The sequence below is a fragment of the Camponotus vicinus genome, unplaced genomic scaffold (genome assembly GCF_025532165.1).
Source record: "Camponotus vicinus isolate PSW18456_S1 unplaced genomic scaffold, iyCamVici1.0 SCAF_12, whole genome shotgun sequence".
In the NCBI taxonomy this organism is placed as follows: domain Eukaryota; kingdom Metazoa; phylum Arthropoda; class Insecta; order Hymenoptera; family Formicidae; genus Camponotus; species Camponotus vicinus.
The window spans coordinates 3,561,481-3,574,508 of record NW_028141948.1 but is presented as its reverse complement, the minus strand read 5'-3'; the positions used below and the strand labels follow the sequence as shown (position 1 = coordinate 3,574,508).

General features: G+C 31.8%; 1 protein-coding gene across 4 annotated transcripts in view; it reads left to right on the top strand.

Annotated features, from left to right (window-relative positions):
• Nucleotides 1–13,028, top strand: part of LOC145962588 (uncharacterized) — a 65,470-nt gene that overhangs the window by 38,871 nt on the left and 13,571 nt on the right. For 2 of the 4 annotated variants that reach the window (XM_083083790.1, XM_083083789.1), the window contains exons 3-4: nucleotides 2,338–2,477; nucleotides 8,761–8,961. The exons of 1 other annotated variant lie outside the window; for it this stretch is intronic. The gene's annotated coding sequence lies outside the window, so the exon portion shown is untranslated. The remainder of the gene's footprint in view (nucleotides 1–2,337; nucleotides 2,478–8,760; nucleotides 8,962–13,028) is intronic. One more of the 4 variants, XM_083083788.1, reaches the window with a different exon arrangement.

The following is a 13,028-nucleotide window of genomic DNA, read 5'->3' as shown; positions in this document are numbered from 1 at the left end:
TGACGAATTAATTTTAATTTAATCTTTGACTTCGATGTTGGATTTTTTAATTCCTTACGTAACTTGACGCGAATTTACTTACGCGAATTGATGAATAAAACATCGTTCGGGAAATTAATGAAACTGGCAACATTTACAGGCAACATTAATAATCTTGTCAATGTGAAAAAAACTGATAGAAGGAATAATAATTTCCGCGTAATCAATGGACGCGTGCAAGGACAAAAAACGCGATAACAGTTAGTAGGAAAAAATATTCGATATTGGAGGAATCCATTACTCTCTATCTCTGTCAAAGATGATATCTTTGATACGGTGGAACCTTATCATGGTATGTAGGCTCGTGAAAAAAAATTGATCGCTCGTTATCTCTCGATTCGGCATAAATTACGTCACAAAACGCAATTCAAGAATTTTCCCCTTTATCGAGCCGTATAGAAAATTCATAGATTTTTTATTCTTTTGCACAAACAAGGCGATTAATTGCGCATTCGAAGAATATTCGGAGACAGATTGGCTGGCGCGGTTCGTCTCTTATCTTCTTCTGCCAGCTGCGAAGCGTCGCTTAATCACACTGTTAATGTGTTAAAAAAATGAAACAGGTGCAGTCTAATCGTTCGGTATGCAATTCGCGATACCTGCCATTCGATATCGTTCAAACGTTATCCAAAACATTCATAGGTATTTGTTTGCACGACCGCCAATACGTGACTCATCTGCACTCACGCTTGTTAGACTTGGAGACTGTCAGAGGAAATGCATATTTCGCGAAGTTATCGCAAAAATAATGGACGTCAACTTCAAAAGAAGCTTGCATAACATTTGATTATTGATGTCTTCTTGTGCAACTCGACTACGACCTATATTGCGATCCAAGAAAGTGGATAGTCCAATCTTTCACGATACCAAAAAAATGCCAGAAAATTATATTGATTCTAGGAACTGTAGATCATTTAAATTATCGTTAATTACTATTGTCGAATAAGCAAATTTAATTTGATAAATATAAATATTTAAATATAAATATTTCCGCATTCCCCTCCTCCCTCCCCCCTTTACTTAAAAGCCATTAACATATTTCTTTATGTATTTCCAAATCGGCATTGATTCTTTCCATTCCGAGACTTTCACTCACGCAGGTGAAAGTACAGATTATTCCGGTTCGGAAAATTTAAGCTCACGTTCATCAGCGAATCAAACATATGGATTTATGAATGACCCTCTTTGATCGATAAGACGAGCGTCTTACGAGCGTTTCCCGGAAGATCGATTTCTCGAATCCACCTCTCAAGTAGCTCGTGAATCATCGCTGGAAGCCGGAACTAGCCGCGTTACGGCGTCAGACCAGCGTAGATCGCGAACGGATCCTGAATGAAATTTTCTCAGAAGCCACGATGGCTCGTGTGTAGTATACTACAATGGTATTTCATTGACATTCCACCTGACTTCCGCGAAAATCATGATGAACGTACCGGCGCATTCAATAGATCGAATCGATTTCCGAATCGCCGCTTATTATTCACACAAACGAGAACCTTGGCAAAACCCGCATTCTCTATTTTCTCTAACTGAAGATAAAAGAAACTCCTTTGCTTAAGATGAGTTATCTGGATTTATTTTATTTCAAAAGTCTTAATTATTGACTTCGAAATTTTGCCTGAAAATGACACATGTTATAAGAATAAAATTGCACTTACATGCCCATGTGTTTTAATGCATGTTACTCTGTTGTTTGATATGTCATAGTTATATCGATTTCATCGATTGTTCACTTTTTTTCTTTAAGTATGCCATTAGCCATTGAATTGTAATCGTCAATCGATACAGAACCACGTTTTAAATCATAAATATGTTCGATTATTTCTATTGGGAAATTCGTTGCAATTCGTATAAATCATGCAGATTTATATGTGGCTCGATTAATAAGAAACTTGAAAATTCACAGTAACTCGCTCAAACTAAATTTTTGATAAAAACATTTACGATGTAATTTGTAAAAAAAAGTTATATAAATATTATATAAATATAATATAACATATATATAATAATATAATTTAAATTATATAATAAATAATATAATAATATATAATAAGATAATAAAATAAATAATATAATAAAATAAATAATATAATAATATAATTTAAATTATATAATAAATATTATATAAATATTTCTTATCCAAATCAATATATTTGCTTTTGATTGAAAAATTTATCTCTAATATCCAAACAGTTAATTTACGCGAATTATTCCTTTTTAACCGAAAATTCTCGTTACATATTTTCCCACCAGCATTTCACGAATTAAAAAGAACCGAGCTCGAATATTACATTCCAGAATCTACGAAAGAATGTCCAGCCCGCATCGAGTGTCGGACACTTTTTTAAGTGGGAGATCAACGGGGATTTCCATTGAAAACGAGTGACCAACAAGGGGGAGAAAGGTCTCCGTCTGAATGAGCGAGCGTTCGACAAAAAGTAGGTCCACATATTTCCTCGAGCGGTAAGAATGCGCGCGCGCACGTATGTATAAGCATGTGTGTGTGTGTGTGTGTGTGTGTGTGTGTGTCGACTGGTATGTGAGTCATCCAGGTAAAGACGGCGGGGATTGCGAGGAGCGATCAACATTCTCGGAGCAACCCCATGAGTCACCGAGTCGCGCGCGCGCCGCCATCCCCCCGAGTCGCCTACCTGCCACCACCTGTTGCTGCTGCACTCGGTTTCTAGGTCGCCTTTAAGTTTTAACCTGCGCCCACTGGAATCAAGCTGCGCGCGTTTACTTGCGAACAACAGTGTATTTAATTCACCGTAGGATGGTAAGATGAGTATCGGATGTATTGCTCGAAAAACGATGAAGTTACGGAGATAATCCCCCTCTTGAGAATGTCATGCCTGCGGCAAAAAAGAAGCCACGACCATTGAATAGCCACTGTGGAAGAAAACCGAAATTAATTACAAATTTATTATTTTTTGTTTATACTGGGTGTCCTAGACCACCCGTACATCCCTTTTCTTTCAAAAACTAAGCATTTTAGAGAAAAACGTTTTCGACAAAAATTGTATGGTTTTGAGGGGAACATAAGATGGTGTCATTGGTTTGACCTTGGATGGCATCGTTAAGGTGAGGTCAAGGACACCTTTAATTTCTTAAATGGAATCACCTATTTTTTATTGCATATTCTTATAGCTTATGTCGAGAGCTTTCCAAAACACTATAATAAAGTATTTTTTCATCAAGTACTTTTCGAGTTATAAGGCTTGAAATAATTTCTTAATTTTACATAAACCATAAAATATCTAGTAAAATATTCATTTTTCGATTATCTTACCTTAATACTTTTATGTACAAAATAATGAGAGGAATCAATTGGTGTAAAGAAAACACGTAATTGTTTCGAAAGAAAAAATGTAATTTGCAATTAACAATTACATTTTTTTTTTCGAAACAATTATGTGTTTTCTTTACACCAATCCATTCCTCTCATTATTTTGTACATAAAAGTATTAAGGTAAGATAATCGAAAAATGAATATTTTACTAGATATTTTATGGTTTATGTAAAATTAAGAAATTATTTCAAGCCTTATAACTCGAAAAGTACTTGATGAAAAAAATACTTTATTATAGTGTTTTGGAAAGCTCTCGACATAAGCTATAAGAATATGCAATAAAAAGTAGGTGGTTCCATTTAAGAAATTAAAGGTGTCCTTGACCTCACCTTAACGATGCCATCCAAGGTCAAACCAATGACACCATCTTATGTTCCCCTCAAAACCATACAATTTTTGTCGAAAACGTTTTTCTCTAAAATGCTTAGTTTTTGAAAGAAAAGGGGTGTACGGGTGGTCTAGGACACCTTGTATATGTTACTCTTCATCTACATGTAATTTATTTCACTAGGCTCAAATTTATATTTATTAACGCAAATTTAAATATTGAAGTAATATCCCAAGAAATATATTTTCACACGCACGAAAGAGATTTCTTAATTTTATTTAAATACACTTTTTTAACAATTTCGAGCAACATTATTACTCGCTACTATTTTCCATTACTTACTCGTTATATTATCATTATGACATTATTATAATTTTTATCACATTGTCATCAAAATTTTATTATATACATATATCATATGTTACATATGACAGATGTAAGATGTAATTAAATGATTCTGACATTTCTGGGAAATTCTCTAATTTTCCATTTTTTTTTTTTTTTTGACAACGAGAGAAATGTCTCGTTCACATGATATGGCACGTTCGGTGGGCGGATCGATGACCTTGAAATGAATCTCGTAACAGAGTGTCGCTATGAGTCATATTGCGGATCGCGAACTTTCAGAGAGACGGGATCGATGGATCCGGGGAGGAGGGTTGAGTTAGCTTCCGGAAGAGGAGCTTTCCTCACTCATAAATTATGTGAGTCATCCTGGTCCATGTGCACGAGAATCCGCGACAAGTTCAGCGAGTTAGTTTCTTCTTCGTCGATTGCGCAATAAAGCGGCAAAGTTCGACGATGGAGGGGATCGCGGCCGGCAAATTGCCGCTCGTCGATCGAATGAGATTGCACAAAGTTTTTCCCCGAATCGCTTTATTTGTCTCCGAGATAAATCGAATCCACGACAATTTTATTCAATTTGCGCACGAGATTATCAAACGGTTGATGCGATATACGTTTAGGATATTATTGAACGATTCGATAAAATTCATATTGTGGTTTGTGCGTTATTTTATTTCATTTAACATTGTGATATTTCAGAGATTAGTTTTATTAAAATATATATATTTTTTATACTTGAATTTTCATTGTAAAATTTTTTCGTCTCGTTATTTAATATTCTTGCTCTCTTAATATATGATTATAGCTCTTTAATTTTTATATTATATTTTCGACAGATTTGTGCTATAATTGCTTGCCTAAAAAAATCACATCTGATGAAAGCCTGAAGAAATAATGCGAATTTGAATTTATCTTTGTATTAAAGAAATCTACGTTTATATATAATAGATAAATAGAGACAGCAAATGGTTGAAGCGATAAAGTGATTGCCTGCCATGTGAAAATTCCTAGATTAAAGTTCCGATAAAAATTTTTTGATACAGCCGCTCCATCCTCCTTCCTCCCTTTCGTTACTTTTACTTGAACGTGCTTGCATAGAAATTTATCAATCATGATAATTAATTCCGATCTGGTGCTAAAGATAGTATAGTATTAAAAAGCACAAGAGAGAAAAAATAATAATATGGTCAAATGTAAGTATACACAATTAGATGTGAAAATACTTGATGACATATATAATTTTATATAATTTTACACATATATAATTTTATATAATTATAATAATGTCCGAACTATACATAACAATATCCGATATGATCTTATTATTATATAATCATAGTTGACCAGATCTGTTCTCATATATAATCAGATCTAACCGAATATGATTGTATAAAAATAAAATCATGTCGCGCCAAATTTCGGATATTATTATATATGATCATATAATATTTATTATATATATGAACTTATAATAATTATATTATATTATATGATGTTATATAATTACTTATATAACATCATATAATAATTATATATGATCTTATATAATTACATAAATCTTATATAAATCCATTTTTTCTCGGGCAGAGTCATTAAAGTCAAAACAAGTCTTACACTTTCAATGCTCGGAATTAGTTGCACTTTTCAGTTCGATATCTAAGGCCTATGATTTCCCCAAGGCTCGATGGCCGAGCCGCCGATTGTATACGTAATGCTCCAGGAGCGTCTCCCAAGCCGTTCTTTTTTATAATAGATAAATATTATTTTTGATTGTGTTTTGTGAGAACCGTTTTTCTAAATGTTTCGCTTTTCTGACGACAATAACATGTCATTAGCAACAATCTCAATAATTTTAATTAAATGAGATAAAAGTAAAAATTTATTATAAATTAGTCATAGATTTAAAAAAAACCTATACAGGTAGATTATTTGCAATATTTTAATACACAATAAACTAAAAATATATATAATTTATCATATTATCTATTAAAATATCTATTGTTTATTAAAATATTACAAATAAAAGTTACAATTAATATTAATTATTTTGCAGTGATTCCAGAATAGATATACATTAATTTGAATGATAAAAAAAATTGCATTTCTTTTCTTGTAATGATTTTATTCATAATAATTGAATTTAAAAGTTATATTGAGATAAGCAATGGTCTACTCAAGGATCTACTACCGATTACTATTTGGTGGATAAATCCTTGAATGGGCCATTGCTGGCCTCAGAATAACTTCCAAATTTATGCGTGGAAATATTGTTATTTATTATATTAACGTATAACATTAATATTAAAGTATAACAAATCAGGAGAAGTTGGTAAGAAAAGGAGACTAAAGGGGGATGGAATGGCTACGTCGCAGAAATTTTCTGTAAATTGCTGTATCGGGACTTGAATCCGAGTTCCTTCATGTAACAGGCAATTACTTTGCCACCTCCACCACTCTCCATCCCACACGTTAATCGCAAAGTACGAAAGAAATGCGTGACTGACAGATAACGCACGTGGCCGTTCAAGAAGTTGTATAGCATAATGATCGATTTGAATCGACGAAGATAACTGTTTAAGCCGACTGGAATCCTTCCAATGTCGCGTTTGTTTCCCTATCGCCCGTTTAAAGTCGATTGTTTGCTTTCAAGATAAGATTGACAGACAGATGGATCAAGACCAGTCCTGTCGCTTTTGGCTCTCGATCCGATGGAATGTCTTTGTGCCGAATGTATATATAAGTGCAATCGCTGTGACAGGATTGCGACTGGCTTTATCCGTTGGCCTGAACTTTGTACTAGTCATTGTACATTTTCTTTACGTACAGTTACGTAGTCTATATTTGGGATGATAGTGAAATGACAATAAAAAAATTAATAAAAGATATAAAATATATTAAAAGTTAAAATTTATGCAATACGATATAAAATTCCAGAAGATTATTACATTTTCTTTTAGAGAGTTAAATTGTAAAATAAATTACAATTAGGTGAAACATACATATATAGTAGATCATAAAAGATATAGAAATTATCCGATATAATTTGACATTTCAAATTTAGAAAATTTTTATATTATATTTAAAATATATTTTTATAATTACAAGATTATATATATCTACATATAGATAGCTGTATGTAAATCTTAAATCATTTATAAAAAGCGAAATATATGAAATTGTGTTATAGAATGACTATCAAACTCATTGCACCATCTAGCGTTGCGAGTGTCAACCTAATCATACATATACATTTAATATATTGCTTTACAGTTTCCTATGATATCTTAATTATAAACATTTTTTAACATTTAAATAGAAAAAAGAAAAATAAGCATAGTGAAAATATCGTATATCTTTTATAAGTATATAGCAAATGCTATTGAAATAAAAGTTAGTAAAACTAAAATATTTATTATTTTATTTACAGATAAAATAAAAATAAATAATGCTATATAAATTAATGAATGTTAAAAATATATCTAAACAAAGAATTTTTATTATATTTTATATATTATTAATGTATATATTCTGTGCTGACTTCTCATAAAACAGACAGTTTATTATATTATATATAAAATATTTTGATATATACATGAGAGATAATAATAATATTTATAAAAGAAATTATAAAATTAATTTCTTTTATTGTTCTTTATTAATGTATCTTTATATACATATATTTATATTTATATTTACATCAGAAAATAAACTGTAAAATAATTTTACAAGATATATATACATGTGTGTGATAATAATTATCGCCAACACATACAACTCTTACGTTTCCTGTTTATGAAAATATCTGAATACTTTAAGAGTATAAAATATTGATTATTATATCTCCATAATATATATAAATATCAAACACGCCTCTAGAATTAAAAATAGAAGATTTCTTGATGAAGATATGTTATATTATTAAGATAAGATTCTCTAGATATGAAATCGAACAATCAAATATAAAGTATCGATTATTATATCTCTATAATATATGTATATAAATATCAAACGCGCCTCTATACTTAAAAATAGAAGATTTTTTGATAAGATTTTATATTATTAAGATAAGATTCTCTAGATATGAAATCAACAATCTTGATTAAAATGTCGAAAGCAATATACAATTTTTTATTTCATTTAGCTTCTTAATATCTTCCATTCTTCTTTTTATATTTTAATAGAAAGTATCCACATTTTGGCAAACTATTAATTAAAATTCCGAAAATTCAAGAGGTAATTTTATTTATTAGCTTATAGTCGAGAATGGGATGAGAAGATGTACAATCTAAATAATTAAGTTCCTTGACACACGCAAATTTAACTTTTTGCGCTGCAGATGCAGCAAATTCCAGACATATGAATTATTTTATAATGCACATCTATTAAATTTTTTAAAACATTTTTATTAAAAAAGATACTTGAATTGGGTTCATATTATTGAGTTTATTTCTTTAAACTCAATCATGTTTGTGTAATGTGCATCACGTAATTTATTAAAACATGCTTCTAATATTTTTGATTCCAAGACATTTTTTAAAGAAATGAATCTTTCCGAAAATTTTGAAACTAATCTGCCATAATTATTTTAGTATCATATTAAAATTTAGAATTTATATAAATTGATTTCAGAAATTATACATTACTTTATTACGTTTCGAAATTTATTGCAGAGATCAAGATTTCTTTCTTTATGTCATAGGTGCCCGAATCTCATCTTGAAGAGGTATTTTTTCTTTGTCAGCTGTACGTCGAGATCTGGCACGGGTCGAGAAGGTGGGTCCGATAGAAAGTCGTCCACATAAACTTCGGAAATAGAACGACTTGCGAAAGATTGCTTTCCAGGCAGTCGTAAAAATGGAAGAACATAAACAATATTGCGCAAATGCATATGATTTATAACGTGAGTAGGAAATAAATTAGGAATTATATTTATATTTTTGTCAACAAATTGGCAACGAACTACATGATTATATACATATATTTTTATTGTAACATTATTTATAAGAGTATATGTATCGTATTAAATTTAAATAAATTAATATATGAGAAGTAAATTATATTAAAAATTACACAGTAAAAAGAAAATTCTATTTAAATTATTCAAAAAATTTCTGAATGAAAAAGATATTGAAAAACTAAAAAAAAAAAAAGAAAGATTTTAAAATAAAATAAATATTTATAAATATAATTTCTATATAAGAATATACAAATCATATCGTTTATATATGTCATATATTACTAAACCTTTCACTCTTTCAATTACAATAAATCGCGAAAAACACCGTGGCAATTATTTTGATGTACTGCATTCGCGCACAATATTATCGCTAACATCGATCGTATCGCTGGTAGAATCGTGACAACATAATAACAGATTTCCAGTTGGGACCGATGAGTTCTTTTCATCATTTTCTAAGAGTCGTAATCTTTATCCAATTTGTTCTCATGATCTTATGATATTTGATTTCGAGCGGTACATTTGTGTGCTATTTCGATACAATCCGGGATACGTTCGGCCTCTACCCGGAAGAACAGGAGAATAAAAATGCGGCCGATTTTTTGACACGCTTCACGGACGTTGACAGCAAGCTATTACACCTGCGTTAATTGCGTCTCCCAAGGAACGCCTAATCAACGAGCGAGAATAGAAAGTGCATATCATCACTCGTAAAAAACTCATATATTTAAAAGAAAGTTTACAATTTTACGAAAATGTTCCAGTTTATTCTCTCGATAAAAATGAGATTTACAAAGATAGAATTGTCTTCTTTTTTTTACATATTTCTCTCGTGATAAAATATATACATAATTATTTTGTAATAAAATGTACATTTTATATAAAAAATGTTTAATTATTTTGATATGGAAAAAAGGATAAGTTATCATAAAATTTATATTTGAATCGAGGAGGAAATTTAATTCGATAAGGAAATTTAATTCTATAATATTACAATGTATAGATATATTAATATTGCTTAACAAGGTGATTTCAAAACCTAATGATCGCATCTAAGCTGAATGCCTAACGAGTGCATCAAATCTTATTTAAGTTTAATAAGTAAGTAAAAATCGCGTGGCTTCGCGTTTTTTCTTACCTTGGTCGATACTTGATCTAATTAGAAGCAAATGATTTTGAACCAGAGATCTCTATTACTTCATTGGCTTCGCCAAAGCGATGAGCGCTTTCACAAGAGAGCGGAAATTGCGAAATTTGCATTAACTTATGGCAAATGCAGCCTGCCTTCAGTGAGGAAAACGTCTCGGACGTAATGGTATCAATAATTATCGAATCGTGAAATTAGCCGATGGGTTACACATACACACACACGCACACACATATATATATACACATTACACGAGTTTCTCGATTCATCACAGCTCGTTAAGATACTTACGCACCGTAAACGCATCCTATTCGATTGTTGTAATCTGAGCAAACATACGATTCTCGCAAGACCGTTCGAATTTCGCCGAATGTTGCTTTTTTGTCATGTCTCTAATAATTTATTCGAAATAATTGCGGAGAAAACGACTATTCTATTTCTGCATACATGTGTGTAGTCAGAAAAAATAATTTAATTATATTTCTTTCTTTATATTTCTTTTAATTATATTTTTCTTTATTATTTAATTTATATTTAATTTCTCTCTCAAAAAATGTTTCTTTGCTTAAAAAAATATTCATGTTTTAAAAAAAAAACAGTTAGATTGCTTTTATATTATAATTTACGTATATATAAATTCATATAATTTATTTAATTAATAATTTAATTATATTCATCCAAATATAATTATTTTGATTAATTAATTAAGCGATATAGAATTGATTATCATTTTAACAGCGTGATGCTGTTAATTTAATGTGGTACGGAATCGAAACGCAAAAAAGAAATTGAATGTTACTAGAAGTTGTATGTTCGCGATGATATTTTGCTTTCGGTTTACTTACTACTTCTCAGCGAAAGTCTCCAAGGAACTTCCCTTTCAAGCCTCACGTGAGTTTATATATATATATACGTGAGTTGCAAACAGGGTCATGCCGATGAAAGTCAATAATAATGCTTGCTTGAGCAAATATCGGCATCTTTTTGATTTGCATAAGCAAACGCGCTATCGCGTATACAGGGGCGCGCTATAAGGAACGTTAATAAATTCTATCCTTGAGGAGACCGTTACAGGCGGGGACCGATCACCATCCTTGGCGAAAGGGCTTTTTTCCTGTCTTTCGCCTCCGTATCGCTACCTGATTTTATGGGATAAGAAAACCGCTTGTTTCAGACATTCTAATGTCCCTCGTTTCCTGCGGTTGTTTAGCTCGTCTGGAATTATATGCGGTCAGCCGCTTAATCACCTTGTCATATTGTCGCTTGCAATTCCAATCACGTCACGGTACAATGTCCTGCGCGATCTATAATATATCCTTGGACAAGCTTCTCTCGAATAAAAGAGAGAATATGCGAATGAATTGAGCCTTTCTAATATCTCCATGCTTTATATAGTATTGATAATGACTCATTCCAACAATGCAATTTTATGCTTATCTCGAAAATGTTAAGCTTAGCAAATAATTTCAAAGGATATAAAATGATTTTGAGTGTATTTGAGCTTTTGTATCGAGTAATAATACTCGTCAGAGAAATATTCATATTAAATACAAAGTATAATAAATATCTAACAATAAGACGCCTCGCGGAAAAATTCCTTCTTGAAGGAGCGGCGAGTTTGAGCTTCGTGTAGCAAGCGAGCATTTTGCCTCGCTTCGTATATCTATGAAATTTATATTACATTCACGGGAGCGCAACGTGACGCAAGACGCACAATATAAAGCCTCCTCACTATTACACGTTACAACGGTACCGTTCTACATGAAAGCGCGCGATTATCGTAAATGGTCGCGCTTGCCGTTTCGTTACAAGTCTCCTGACCGACGATGAGAAGCCAGCGAAAGGGGGACGTACATCTCACCATCCATCTCCTCATCTCTTCATCCTCAGCATCCCGCCTGTTACGTGAGAATGCAACGCGCGTACCCACTGACCGGCTTCACGTAACGTTTCGCGGCAGGCACGGATTCGCTCCCGCGTCATTCTGGAAATAAATCTTCCGACGAAAAATTGGCGTCGCTTAAAAAGTGTCGCTTTTATCCTGTCGATCATTTTATCGAGAAAAATTAGCATCGCACATATAAAGTGTTCGATAATAAATTAATAAAAAGAAATAATAAAATTCAAGAATATAAATATAATTATATAAATAATTAAATATAACTTAATATAAATATAAAATTTAATATAAATATAATTGTATAAATAATTAAATATAATTTAATATAAATATAATTATATAAATAATTAAATATAATTTAATATAAATATAATTATATAAATAATTAAATATAATTTAATATAAATATAAAATATAGTAAAAGTATTTTTTATTATTATCTTGGTGTGTAAAAAATATATGTAGATTTCTTGGATTTAAATATCTGTATAAAATATGCTCGATGTCTGGTTTAAGCATGAAAAATCTGTCATTGTCATTAAAGCCCGAGGGATAGCCTGTGTATCTCGTATATCTGTCGGACTCTCCGGAATGGCCTGCATGCAATGTTTCGCACGTGTCGACGAAATGTGTGTTCTAATTTTAGCGCCCGAGGTTTGTTACGTAAGGGGTGCCCCTCCTTCTGGTCGTAAAAAAATTTAATTAAACAAAAAAGCCCTGGCGCGCTTTAGGCGAGGGCCACGCAAGCGGAGTCGCTTAATTAAGATACCGATCGCCGCCGTTAACTAGTATAAGCGAGAGGCGACCCACGGCCTCGGAAAGTTGCACGCACCGGGTGAAAATATCGCGCGTATGACTTATTGCAGCCGCGGTCACCTGGCGCTTCGAAAAAGACGAGATCGCCGATTATGCAAAAGGCGAAAACGGTCACGCGTACGCAAATCGAGGCAATGTCATCGAACT